The sequence below is a fragment of the Arachis ipaensis genome, chromosome B3 (assembly GCF_059453495.1).
Source record: "Arachis ipaensis isolate K30076 ecotype BB chromosome B3, ASM5945349v1, whole genome shotgun sequence".
In the NCBI taxonomy this organism is placed as follows: Eukaryota; Viridiplantae; Streptophyta; class Magnoliopsida; order Fabales; family Fabaceae; genus Arachis; species Arachis ipaensis.
The window spans coordinates 100,614,045-100,628,401 of NC_142438.1; the positions used below are offsets into that span (position 1 = coordinate 100,614,045).

At 38.5% G+C, this 14,357-nt stretch overlaps 1 non-coding gene across 1 annotated transcript; it reads left to right on the plus strand.

The window, feature by feature from the left end:
* The first annotated feature begins 13,976 nt into the window (after positions 1 to 13,976).
* On the plus strand, positions 13,977 to 14,080 carry LOC148571775 (small nucleolar RNA R71). Its single transcript, XR_015908454.1, has one exon. It is a non-coding gene; the product is annotated as a small nucleolar RNA R71 (small nucleolar RNA).
* Positions 14,081 to 14,357: the final 277 nt, after the last annotated feature.

Genomic DNA, 14,357 nt, shown 5'->3' on the forward strand with positions numbered 1-14,357 from the left:
ATGCACAGGTTGTCCCAACGCTCCCACCAGAGTGGTTGCAAGTTGGCGTGCGGATGCACAAGCCTGTGCGGCCGCACATATAGTGCGAAAAAGGGCATGTGTGTGCGCACGAGTAGGTGCGCATGCACAGGTCGCAGAAAGCAGGGGAATGCGCACGCATAAGGCGTGCTGGCGCTGCGAATAGTGGACATAAGGCTTGTGTGCGTACGCACTGAAAGTGAAAATTTGTTGTTGCGTGCGTGCGCACAAGGCTGTGAGCACGCACATGCCCTGTTTTTTCCAAAAACATTTCTTTACAATCTAAGGCACCAAGCCTTAGCTCAATCAAAACATGCAAAAACCCATAAAGTCATGATCCAAACCAAAATTAACCTATCTAACTCAAAATTAAACTAATCGTAAGTCAACCAAGCATAACAAACATGCAATGAACTAATATATATATACAAAAAGAGAAGAGTTAGAACAATGTTACCAAACACTTTTATTTAATGTCTTTAAGTTAGACAATTGGGAGAGCCCTAGCTATGGTGGCTTGTGATTGACTTCTCCACCAATGCTAGAATGTTCAATGTCCTCCGGGATCCCAATCCTAACCATAAACAAAGATAACCAACAAGCAAGCTATTTACATATTAACATATTTACAATAGCCAACAACTTTACACCATTGCAACTCGCCAGCAATGGCGCCAAATTTGATAGTGAGATTTTTATGTCGGTTCGGAATCGATCAAAACAAAAATCAATTCATTGGTAGCATAGTCCGAACCAATAATAAATTCCCAAGATCAAATATTAAATCCAATACAAAATAACCGAGAGTATTTAGCTCCTGGGTCATTGATAAACCCCATTTTTAGGGTTTATCTTGTGCTTAATTTAGGGGATTTTATGACCTTTTACCCACATTTATTCAATAAAATAGCATGGTTTCATGATTGTCTCCTAATTTGTGCTTAAGTGTGAAAACATGCTTTTTAGGCCCTTAATTGCTAATTTTGATTCACCTTTGATTCCACTAGATGCCTTGATATGTTTGTTAGTGAATTCAGATTGGAAATGCTAGGAATGGATCAAAGGGGTGGAGAGGAAAAGCATGCAAGTGGAGAACTCATGAAGAAACAATGATTTTGGATGCTGAGATCGACGCGCACGCGCATCAGACGCGCACGCGTGGAAAGTGATGTCGCAAGGCGAGGCGTACGTGTGCATGACGCATACGCGTGGATAGCAATTTGTCAAGCGACGCGTACACGTGACCCACGCTCACGCGTCGGTGCTCGCACGTGACCCACTTAAAATGAATCCGCTGGGGGCGATTTCTGGGCTTCTCAGGCCCAGATCCAACTCATTTCTGATGCTATTTAACCCAAGGAATGAAGAGGGATCAACCATCTAGTCAACTAGTTAGTTTAGTTTTAGTTTTGGAGGGAAAGTTAGTTTCTAGAGAGAGAAGCTCTCTCTTCTCTCTAGAATTAGGTTAGAGGTAGATTAAGATTTCTTAGATCTAGGTTAATTTCATGCTTTGATTTACTTTTCCTTTTGTAATTCTTGCTCTTCTACATCTCCTCTTTCTAGTTTAGCATTTAATTCTTGTAATTCTCTACTTTTATGTTGATGCACTTTTGTTTCTTCTATTTTCTCTTTCAATGCAATTTATGATTTCCATGTCTTTTCATGTTGCTTTGATTTTCTATTATGGATTTATTGCCTTTGTAGTTAGATCTCTCTTTAGTTCTTGCAATTCATGTTGTTTACTTTTATTGCCTTCTATGTGTTTGTTGAAATTCCTCTTTTAGATATGAGTTAGATTTTGCTCCTCTTGACTTTGGTTGAGTAATTAGTGACTCTTGAGTTATCTAATTCTTTTGTTGATTGATAATTGGAAGTTGCTAATTGACTTGAATGGCACTAAAGCTAGTCTTTCATCATGATTAGGCTAGACTTGTGGAATCAAGTTAATTCATCTACTTGACTTTCCTTCATAGTTAGAGGTTAACTATGTAGGAGCAATGGACAATTATTGTCACAATTGAGGAGGATAATGAGGATAGGACTTCTAGTTCTCTTACCTTGCCAAGAGCTTTTTTAGTTGTTAGTTTATTTCCTTTGCCATTTATATTTCTTGTCTATTACCTCAAAAACCCCAAACATACTTCATAACTAATAACAAGAACACTTTATTGCAATTCCTAGGGAGAACGACCCGAGGTTTGAATACTTCGGTTATTTTTATAAGGGTTTGTTACTTGTGACAACCAAATTTTTGTATGAAAGGATTATTGTTGGTTTAGAAACTATACCTGCAACGAGATTTCATTTGTGAAATTCTACACCATCAATTATTCATTCATCAGTCGTTCTTCCCTAGGAGTTGCAATTAAGTGTAATGTTATTGGCTATGAGAGAAATGCGGATTGGGAAAGCAAGAGAACAAGAAATGTAAATAATAAGGAATTGAAACAAGCATGCAAGGAGTTGAAAAGAAAGCAATTAAAGGACTCTTGGCAAGAAGTGGGTGACGTTCGGATTTCTGCTAGTAAAGAAATTCACAAATAAGTTCTCGTTGCTAGTATAGTTTCTAAACCAACAGAGAATCCTTTCGTGCAAAAGTTTCGTTGTCACAAGTAACAAACCCAATAAAATTTATAACCAAAGTATTTAAACCTCGGGTCGTCTCTCAAGAAATTGCAGGGAAGTATGATTTATTATTGGTTATGGAGAAGTATCTTTTTGGGTTTTTTTGAAATAGAGAACAGGAAAAGTAAATTGCAATAATTAAAGTAATAACTAATAAATCTCTTAGCAAGGTATGAAAACTGGAAATCCTATCCTAGTTATGCTTATCAATTGTGATGAGAATTGTTCACTACTCCCACTTAGTTAACCCTTACTAAATAAAAGAAAGTCAAGTGGACTAATCAATGGGATTCCTCAAGTCCTAGTCAACTCCTAAGGAAAGACTAGCTTTAGAGAGATCCAAATCAACCAGCAAATTCCAATTATCAATCAACAAAGGAGTTTGATAACTCAAGTGTCACCAATTACTCAACCAAAGCTAAGAATGTAAAAAGCTAGATTAAAATCATAGATCTGAAATACCTCAATTTGCATTAAATATAAAATCAAATCTAACATGGAGTTCATAAACCAAATTGGGAAAATAATCACACTGAAGTGGTAGAATAAATAAAAGTAGAAGAAAAAATAAATTAAAGAAACATTAAACCTGGAATTGAGAAGGAATGAACCATAAACTAAGAGAAATCCTAAATCCTAAAGCCTAGAGAGAGGAGAGAGCCTCTCTCTCTAAAAACTACATCTAAAACCTGAAATTGTGAATTATGAATGAATGATTGATGAATGATCTTGATTCCTCCATTCTCCAACCTCTATTCTGTGTTCTCGGGCTTGGATTTGGGCCGAAAAAGAGTCCAGAAATCGCTGGAGGCGAATTCTGCAACTTTCTGCACGTGACGTCTGTCACGCGTACGCGTAGGTCACGCGTGCATGTCATTTGGAGATTTTCCTTGTCACGTGTACGCGTCGCTTGTGCTCTGCACTAGGCATGCGTCCGCGTCGTCCATGCGCGCGCGTCACTGCCATTTTCTTCAAAACTTCATTTTCGCGCGTTCCCTCCACTTTTGCATGTTTTCTTTCTGTCCTCTAAGCCATTCCTGTCCTATAAAGCCTGAAAATACTTAACACACAGATCACGGCATCGAATGGTAATAAAGGATAATTAAAATTAACAGTTTTAAGGCCTAGGAAACATTTTTTCATATATATCATAGAATAAGGAAGGAATTGTAAAACCATGCAATTTATATGAATAAGTGAGTAACGACTTGATAAAAACCACTCAATTGAAGCCAAGATAAATCATAAAATAGTGGTTTATCAACCTCCCCACGCTTAAACATTAGCATGTCCTCATGCTAAATTCAAGAGAAGCTATAAAGGAGTGAAGAGGAATGGTAGAATGTATGAAATGCAACCTATCTATATGAATGCAACTACATGCTAAGATGTTTCTACCTACTTGGTTAAAAGCAAATAATCTCTTCAAGACAAACATAAATCAGATTTCACTAATTCAAATTATACAATAAAAGACAAGTAAACTTGTAAGAAGATAGCTCATGAAAGCAGGGAACATAGAATCAAGCATTGAACCCTCACTTGTAGTGTATATGCACTCTAATCTCTCAAGTGTCTAAGGTGAATCACTCTACTCTTCTCTAATCATGGTTTCTAAACTTTATTCTTCATCTAACCAATCAACAAATATTTAGTATACCAATACAAACATCATGAGGTCTTTTCAAGGTTATAATGGGGCTAAGGTAAAGGTAAGGGTACATGTATGGCCAAGTGAGCTAAAATATGAATCTTTGATTAACCTAAGTTCTCACCTAACACACACACACACACACTCTATGTAACTCTAAAATTGTGCCTAGCTGCCCAAAATTCCCACTTTTGCATCACATACTCATGTATTAACTTTTCTTTAGTTTTACCACATATGCATTGATCTTTTATTGAACTTAGCATCGAGGTAATTTTATCCCCTTATTTATTTATTTAATTTATTTATTTATATTGTATATATATATTTTTTTCTTTTCCCTTTTTTTTGTATTTATTTTTTTTCTATTGATTAAAAATATAAAAGTAAACATAACATATCAATGCACATGGATTTTTAATTTTTTTCTGGTCTCACATGAGTAGGTAAACAAATTCCTAATATTTTGTCAATGAAACACTATACACTTTCATCAACCCAAGTTCCCACAGTTCTCCATACTTAATTGATACACAATCTCTAACATAAGCTTACCAAAGATTCAATTTGGGGTAATTAATTTGTTTTTCTGTTTAAGGCTAGTGATGTGGTAAAATATAGAACAAACGGAGATTAAAAGGCTCAAGGTGGGAAACAAAGGTGATTGAAAGGGTAGGCTATTTGGGATAAGTAAGCTAATAACAATTAATGGCCTCAATCATATGCAAGCATGTAAATACACTAAACATTGGACATATAGAATGAAACAAAACAAAGATTGCAGCCATAGAGAAGAAAACACCCAAGAATAAAATATTATGGTTAAATAATATAACCATATAATTAAGCTCAAATCTCACAGATTGTGTATTCTTTATTATAATTTATGTTCCAATTTACAGTCTTTAAACAAATTTAACACAAAATTTTAATTTGAATTAGTGAAATTTTTTTCTTTTCAAAATTAGGGTCTTAAAAAGAAACTTATTATTTTTCAACCAAGAAGAACATACATGCAAACACTTATTACTATGCAATCTATCATATCCTAACAAAAGAAAAATAACTTATTGGTGTTTAGAAAAAGAAATTACCTCCAGAAGTCAGGTACTGACCGACCTCCCACACTTAAAGCTTGGCACCGTTCTCGGTGCCATCAATCAAGAACAAAGGGGGGGCTAGTAGCAGCATTTCCATAGTCGAGATTGTCATGGCTCCCTGTGCTAGTAGATGAAGTAGAGTCCGGAGTGTCTGGTTCTTCTTCAGGTGGGTGGTTGCCAACAATCAGTTCCTTGAGGTATGTAAATTGGCACTTGTTACGGCGCTCCATTCGCTTTACCTGCCGGTCAAGCCGGTCCAACCCCTCTAGTATCTGAAGGAGCAGTTGATTTGTTGAAGGTGCTTGTGATGTGGAAGGAGAAGGAATATCACCTGCCGGGTCTGCGGTTCGGCTGATAGTGGCTACTGGAGGTCTGATGTACTTCCCATTGGGGACAATCTGATCATCCCGTGGAAGTATGGTCTTGGTGTCCCCAGCTCTGTTAGAGACTCCAGCTGCTGAGACTAGATCTGAAACCAAGGCAGAAAAGGGTAGGTTGCCCGCAATCTGTACGTGTCCCATGGCGTCCCAGAGGTGTCTTGGTAGGTTGAGAGGCTAGTCTGTAAGGACACACCAGAGAAGAACAGCCATATCTGCAGTGAAGGAGGACTCGTGAGTGCTCGGAAAGATGTCGTGGGACATAATCTGTGCCCACACTCGAGCCTTTAAGGTGAGTGTGATGCTACGATTTTAAGAAATTGCACGATCGGCAAAAATTCCTTCCGGCAAGTGCACCAGTTATCGTCAAGTAAAAACTCACAATAGAGTGAGGTCGAATCCCACAAGGATTGGTTGAGTGAGCAATTCGGATTAGAAGTGTGTTCTAGTTGAGCGGAATCAAGATTTAGATGAGAATTGCGGAATGTAAAATTGCATGAATTAAAGAGCGAGAAGCTAAATTGCTGAAATTAAAAAGGGATCGGGGTGATTGCATGAATTTAATTGCAGAATGTAAAGAGAAGTGATAGATCAGAAATGGGGAATTCATTGGGTTTCAGGAGATATTGAGATCTCCGAATCAAACATTTTTTTTATCCCTTCCTCAACCAATGCATTCATTGAATTTTGCTTGGCAATCTTATATGATTGGATCCCAATCCCTTGGCTCACCAATTCTCTCTAAAAACAAACAAATTCCCAATCCCTTGGTTTAAATGTTCATAAGAAGAGATGATGCTCGATCACTGATTATACCACACAGTTTCATGAACCACAATTTGGTAGGATTACATGTCACAATATCCATCCAAACCCCAATCCAATTCACTGTGAGAAAGCTTCTCTAGCATGAATCCTCCATTCCTTTCCCAAGGTTCCGAAGGATTCCAATTATGGATAGTTTCTTTCCCAAGACAACTAACCAATGGAATTAGATCGAGAAGCTTTCTAACAAAATTCAAGAGAAAAGATTGAAGAATAAGATAAAAACTATTATTGATTCATTGAATTACAATAGAGCTCCCTAACCCAATGAAAGGGGGTTTAGTGAGTCATAGCTCTGAATTCAATTACAAAAAGTATGAAAACTAGAAAAAATGATCCCCCAAATTCCCCCAGTGCCAACCAACTTAAATTCTATCCTATTTATACACTTTCTAAATTGAGCTTCTGTTGTGTTTCTTGGGCTTTGAGGCCTTTCCCTGATTTCCTTTTGCTTTGGGTTTATGATCCATAATCCTGATGAGGCTGCTGATCCAATTCTGTAACATTCATTGAGCCAACTTAGTGATAATCAAGTAATGACACATGACTCAACAAATTGAAATTCCAGACTCATCAATTCTTCAGGCCCAATCCCATAAACCATGATATTCAATTGGGTTTCATACCAGAGTACGTTTAAGTTAATGTTTGTGCTCAAATGCTAACTTAAACTGCAATATCTTTGGCCCAGAAACCTTTTCAATTAGTGGCGTTTAAGTTGCAGTTCAAGCTTAAACTGCAACTTAAACGTTGGACACTCCTGGAGGTGGTATAATTCAAGCACGTTTAAGCTTCAGTTTAAGGTTAAACTGAAGCTTAAACGTGGAAATGGAAGAAGGCAAGTCTGGAGTGTGGAGTTGTCGAACACGTTTAAGCTTCAGTTTAAGGTTAAACTGAAGCTTAAACGTGGAAACGGAAGAAGGCAAGTCTGGAGTGTGGATTGTCGAACACGTTTAAGCTTCAGTTTAAGGTTAAACTGAAGCTTAAACGTGGAAATGAAGAAAGCAACCCTGGAGGAGAATGGTCGAACACGTTTAAGCTCTAGTTTAAGCTTAAACTGGAGCTTAAACGTGGAAATGGCTCCCTGGTGCATTTCTCATTTCTGGCGTTTAACTTCCAGTTTAAGGTTAAACTGGAGGTTAAACGCCACTTTCAGCTTTTCCTCAGCTTTCATGATTTTGGCATTTAAGCTCCAGTTTAAGCTTAAACTGGAGCTTAAACGCCACTGATAGTTCCCAGCATTATATGGCTTGGTAGTTTGAGTTCCAGTTTAAGCTTAAACTGGAACTTAAACTCCACATGTGATATTCAAGCTTCCTTTTTTGATTTTGTTGCTTCCTTGCCTAGCCTCTTCTTCCCTGAAATCATCCAAACAACTGCATCAAAGTCTTGCAACATTTCATGAGAAATCTTCCATTCATAGCATTCAAGTAATATAACTAAAAACTCATGGAATTTGCATCAAAATCATACTGTTTGGATGGTTCATTGCTTTGTTATTCATTTAACCATTCTTGGTTACTTTAAGCTCAAGAAAATGCATAAAACAACTAAAACTAACAGAAAAATGCTAGTGAAACTAGCCTAAGATGCCTTGGCATCACAACACCAAACTTAATGCTTGCTTGTCCCTAAGCAAGTCCTGAGTTATTTGAGAGGAAAGTATGAAACAGAAAGCAATTACATTGGCTATATTAGCAAGCATTTGAAGTTCATCAAAAGGGTTTTATGCAGAAAGTTGCAGCATCACTTTTTCATTCTTATTAGGTAAGATTATCACTTTTTCATTGCATCCATCAAACACTGCTATGGCCTCTTGTTATTCTTATGTCCTTGGCACTTTTCTCTTCTTTGTTTTTCTTTTCTTTTTCTTAGAGCTCCTTTGCTCCTTGTTTGCTTAGTGTCATGTGTTGCACAAGCCTTTGGCATTTTCTTTTTCTTATCAGTGCACTACACATATCCACTACAGGCATTTTAGTTCACATTTCTTCTTGAGACATTGGTGCCCAGCACCTCTTTGTGTGACTAAATGTTTTGTATTTAGGTTGCTCTTGATAATGGACTTTTGGTTGATAATCCCGGGTTAGTTAACCCAAGTTACCAAGTGTTGAAACACTCCTCAGAACCTATTCATCCAAGCATATCCTTAATACATAAACACCACAGGCATTTGTCTCAGAAGTTCAAACCATTGGTGCCTAGCTTATTTTCTCAAAATTTTTTTCTCTTTTTTTTTTTTTGTTGCCCTTTTTCAGTGGCTTTTTCTTCTTCTTTTTCTTTCTTTTTCATGGCCAAAGACATTGATTCATCAAGATCCATAGACAGTATTCAAACTTCTACAAAAAAATGATAATTCTACACTCAATTTCCAGTGATCTGACTAAACAATCAAGCATGCATACCACCACTTAATTCTACTTGATTTGTCACTAATTGAGCCAAGCTACTTTTGTTCAAACTTTTCTTTTATTTTTGGAAACAGAACAAGCATGGCAAGCATTTGTTTAAGAAGGTGAAGTTTTATCCAAACATCTAGGCATTCACTTTATTCAAGGCAGTAAACAGACAAACATACTAGAAATTTCACATAAAACTTAAATGACTTAAAATGAAAGAACGCTCATAAAGACACTTCACAAACTATTATTTGATTATTAAGGAACAAGACCACCTCTCATTTGTTGCTTGGTTCTTCTTGACTCTTGGGGTCCTGTTTCTTCTTGCTTCTTGTCTCTCTTTGACCACTTGTACTTCCTTTGTCTTTTCTTATGAGCTTTGTCCAGAATCTAGCTTTTTTCATTGTTTCTTCCACTCTTTCTTCAAGGATCACTGCCTTTTTCATTTCTCCTTCTTTCCTCCCCTTGAAATACTCATCAAAAGTTGGGAATGCTGGGTCCATCTTGTGTAGATGTTCCCCTATGTAGTTAAGCTTGATTTGAGAACTGATGTTGTAATCAGCTTGAACTACATATCTTGCATTCTGCAAAGTGGTGGCTTCCTTGATTGCCAAGATATTGTCATCTTGGTGTTGGCCTATGTGGCTGAGGGATTCCTGTAATTGTAAATTCTGTTCCTTTTGCAGATCTAGGAATCTTGATTCAAAGTTCCTTTGCATGTCCATCATTTTTAGGTGAAAGTCCTCTTGCTTCTCTTGAGACCTCATGTATTGTTGAGACATTCCTTCTATGATTTCCTGCATTCTGCTCATATCCATGGGGTCTCTGGGAACTTGTTGCCTTCTTTCTGGATTTCCTTGCTCTTCTTGCTCTTCTTCTCTTTCTTGCTCTGCTTCTTGCTCTGCTTCATTTCTTCTTTTTGTATGTCTTGGAGCAATTGGGCCAAGAGTCATTCTGTGAGCAGTCATGGCCATTCCAGGATGTAGCCAATTAGGTCTTGCATCTTCAAGTGGTACTTGGGCCTCGATGCATAGTCTGATGATGGTGCTAGGGAAGTGGAGCCAGGAGTCAGGGTCACTTTTCTCACTAAACTCTTGTATCTGTTCAGCAATGAGTTTATGAACTTTAATCTCTCCTCCCATCATAATGCAATGTAGCAAGATGGCTCTTTTAGGGATTATTTCTGAAGAGTTTGCAGTGGGTAGGATGGATCTCCTAACTATTGCATACCACCCTTTAGCTTCAGGTGTTAGGTCTCCCCTTCTCAAGATTCTTGGAGCCCCTTTTGTTCCTCTCACCCATTCAGCTCTGATGGCACAAAGGTCTTCAGCAATAGTCTGATAGTCAGGTTCTCCTATCATCCTATCCTCATAACTTGCTTGGCTGAAACGTATGTTTTTCAGGCCAAGAGTTTTCATGATTGCCTTGGGGCTGAAGTCAACTTCCACCCCTCTCACATAGCTTTTGTATGTGGGTTCCTCGGTTGGATCCTCCCTTACTGCATTTGCATAAAACTCCTTCACTAGGTTGATGTTGATTCTAGTGATTGGCTTAGTCAGGAGCTCCCACTTCCTCTTTTTGATCTTCTCCCAAACACTTGGGAACTCCTCCTTTCCAAGGTCAAAGGGAATCTCAGCTAGTATCCTTTTAGGTCTCATCCATTCGGCCTGAATCTCATGGAAAATTGATTTGTATTTCCATGCATCAAATTCCCTTTCCTCCTCCATTGGCTCCTCCATTGGCTGCTTGTCTTTTCTTCTTTTGTGGCTAGATGAGGCTGCCATTGGTTCTTTAGTTTTGGCAAGTGACAAGCTGAGGTTGACCAGGTGAAGTAAGAAAATGTTGTTAGAAGTGTGTTGAGGTTGTTTTCGGCAAGAGGTAGTTATGCTATGATGAAAGAATATGTGCAAGAAGGAGATTTGGTGGTGTGGAACTCGTTCCCCAAGTGGTTCTTTATAGTGCATGCAAGTGAAAAATGGACGGCTAGGGTGATTTGTGAAGGATGGCTTGATGGTAAATATATGAATTAGGGAGAAAGACGAATTGCTTTTCACTTTCTTGGAAGTATTCTGGTTGCATTAAGTTGTACATGTAGCTATCTTTTCATGCAGAATTTCCTTTTTCCATGTGTTAGTTTCAAAGACTTGTGAACACCCTTTTTGACCAAACCCGTACCTCCCTCTTTGTCTTTTTCATCCATTCTTATCCTTCCTTTTGTACCTGCACAAACAAACAACTTTGATATCATTTTTTTCGGTCCATGTGAATAATGAATAGTACTTGTACATGTTTTTCCTTTTTTTTTTTTGAATTGTAAATCAATGATTGACTTCCTGAGCTTATAGCCGTGACTCTTGTATTTATGCACACTTATTACTGGACACCAAACTTAGTATTTGGTAATGTCTCCTGATGACATGAAATCCATGTTGGTTGTCCTTAATGAATGTGCATAATTCTAATAAATCATAGTCACTTTGGCTCTTTGATCCTAAACAATTTTACTACCTAAAGTAATTGAAATCAAAGTATTAAAACATGCAAATGGTATACTTGTCATGAATTTCTAAATCCAGAGGAACTTCTTGCTTTTCATTAACTGTGTTCAAAGAGGAACACCAAACTTAATGTTTGGTTGTGCACTTTGAATGAAAGATTGAATACAATTTGAATAAAATTTGGGGTGCCTTCAGGCACACCAAACTTAGAGACCAATTGTATTTTACATGCAATGTTTAGTGCACTCTTTCAACAGTTGTCCTGAGGATTCAAGTTCATGCATAAGAAACCATGCTTTATTAGATGCAAAGCAAAACAATAAAGAGTAAGGATACTAAAACATGAGTTGCCTCCCATGAAGCGCTTCTTTAACGTCACTAGCTTGACGGTTGCCCCTTGTTAGGGTGGATTGTAGTGCTTGATGTCCTCTCCTCTCACTATGAAAACGTCCCCATTTGATTCCTTCATGATTTCCAAATGTTCCATAGAAAGAACTTTCCTGATTGTGAACACTTGAGGGAGCTGGGAAGGAATGGTTTTGAGGCCAGGTGGGATTGGCAGATAATGACTTGATATCACTTTATCTCCCAGAGAGAAACCTTCAGTGGGAATTTTCTTGTTTCTCCACCCTCTTGGCAATTTCTTTACAATTCTTCCCTTTCTCTTGAGGATTTCTTCATTGACCCTTATGCCAGGAGGATCCTTCTGATCTGTTTCTATTGATTCTTGTGGCTTTAACTCTTGCAATTCTTGTTTGCCTTCCAAGGACTGTTTCAGAGTTTCAGCTGCTGGATTGCTTTCCTCCAAACACAGATGGCTACTATCATCCTTAGGCTTTTCAGGTTCTGGTTCAGGCTCAGATGCAGGTTTGAAAACATTGAAAATGAGCTGTTCATCATGTATTCTCAAAATTAGCTCTCCTTGTTCTACATCTATGAGCGCTCTAGCAGTGGCTAGAAATGGCCTTCCCAGAATGATAGGGTGTAGGTAGCTTTCCTCCATGTCCAAAATGACAAAGTCTGTGGGGAAGAAATAATTTCCCACTTTCACCAGCACATTCTCAACTACCCCTTCAGCTTGCTTCTGAGTTTTGTCAGCCAGTTGTATGATTACATCAGTGGATCTCACCTCATTCAGTTGTAGCCTCTTCATAAGAGTCAGAGGCATCACATTTATGCTAGCTCCTAGATCACAGAATCCTCTGTCAATTTTTGTTTCCCCTATGATGCAGGGGATATGAAAACTTCCTGGGTCTGTTTTCTTAGAGACTATGTCCTTCTTGATGAGGGCACTGCATTCTTTGTTCATTATTACAGTTTGTCCTCCCTTCAAAACTCTTTTCTTGCTCAGCAATTCCTTTAAATACTTGATATGTGTAGGCATCTGCTGGAGAATCTCAAGAAAGGGAATATTGATATGGAGAGACTTAAATGTCTCTAAAAACCTTGAATAGGTTTTCCCTTTTTCACCTCCTCCTAACCTCTGAGGAAATGGTGCTTTTGGTTGGTATGTTTCTAGCATGCCTTTTTGCAGTTCCTTGGCTTGCTCAGTTTCACTTTCCTGCTTAGCTTCTTCCACACCTTCCTTCAAGATTTCTGGCTCCTGTTCTGAGGGTCTGATTCCTTCTTCTTCTGAGACTTCCTTCAATATGGTGATGGCCTTGCATTCTTCCCATCTCACTCCCTTTTGTTCCCCTTTAGGATTCTTTTCTGTGTCACTAGGGAACACTGCAGTTGACTTGGGGGCCTGTTGAGATAGCTCTCCTACTTGAGACTCCATCCTCTTGAGTTTTTCACCATGGTTCCTTAAGGTAGATCTCACATCATCCCTAAAGCTTTTCAACTCACTTATGTCCTGACCCATGTTTGCCAGCATTCCTTCTATCCTGTTTAATTGATCTTGAAATTGTTGGTTCGGATTAGGTTGGGTAGGTTGATTATTTTGGCCATGATATGATGGTTGGGAGTAAGTGTTTTGTGTGGCTTGGTATGATCTTTGGTTGGAGTTTTGGTATGTGGACTTGTTATGTTGGTTTTGCTGGTTTCCCCACCCAAAGTTTGGGTGGTTTTTCCAGCCTGGGTTGTAAGTGTTGGAATGTGGATCATATGGTTGCCTTTGTTGATTTCCTACATAATTGGCCTCTTCCCAATCACCTCCTTCAGTGCTTACTTCCTCTTGATCTTGTGTGTGTATTGCAGCCACTTGCTTTGTTTCTAATTTCCTGGTGAGCTCTGCTAGTTGCTTGGCAAACACCTTGTTTTGGGCTAAGATTGTATCAACATGGTTCAGCTCCATAACTCCCTTAGTGTTGTGTCTCTCTGAAGCATAGTAGTACTCATTCTCAGCCACTGTCTCAATCACTTCAATGGCTTCTTCCACAGTCTTTTTCCTGTTCAATGAACCTCCTGATGAATGGTCTACAGCCTTCCTTGATTCATAAGAAAGTCCATCATAGAAAATATGCAATTGCACCCAGTCATGGAACATGTCTGGTGGGCATTTCCTTGTCAAATCCTTGAACCTCTCCCATGCCTCGTAGAGAGTTTCACCATCTTGTTGTCTAAAAGTCTGAACCTCAGATCGAAGCCTATTGACCTTTTGTGGGGGGTAGAAACGTGCCAGAAACTTGCTTTCCACCTCATCCCAGGTTGTTAGGCTCCCCCTTGGGAATGATTCCAGCCACTTAGCTGCCTTGTCCCTAAGTGAAAATGGGAACAAGAGCAGTTTATAGGTATCTTCCTGGACTCCATTGGACTTCACAGTGTCGCAAATTCTCAGGAATTTTGTGAGATGTTGGTTTGGATCTTCATTAGCATTCCCACCAAATGAACAATGATCCTCCACAAGTGATATTAGCTGTGGTTTG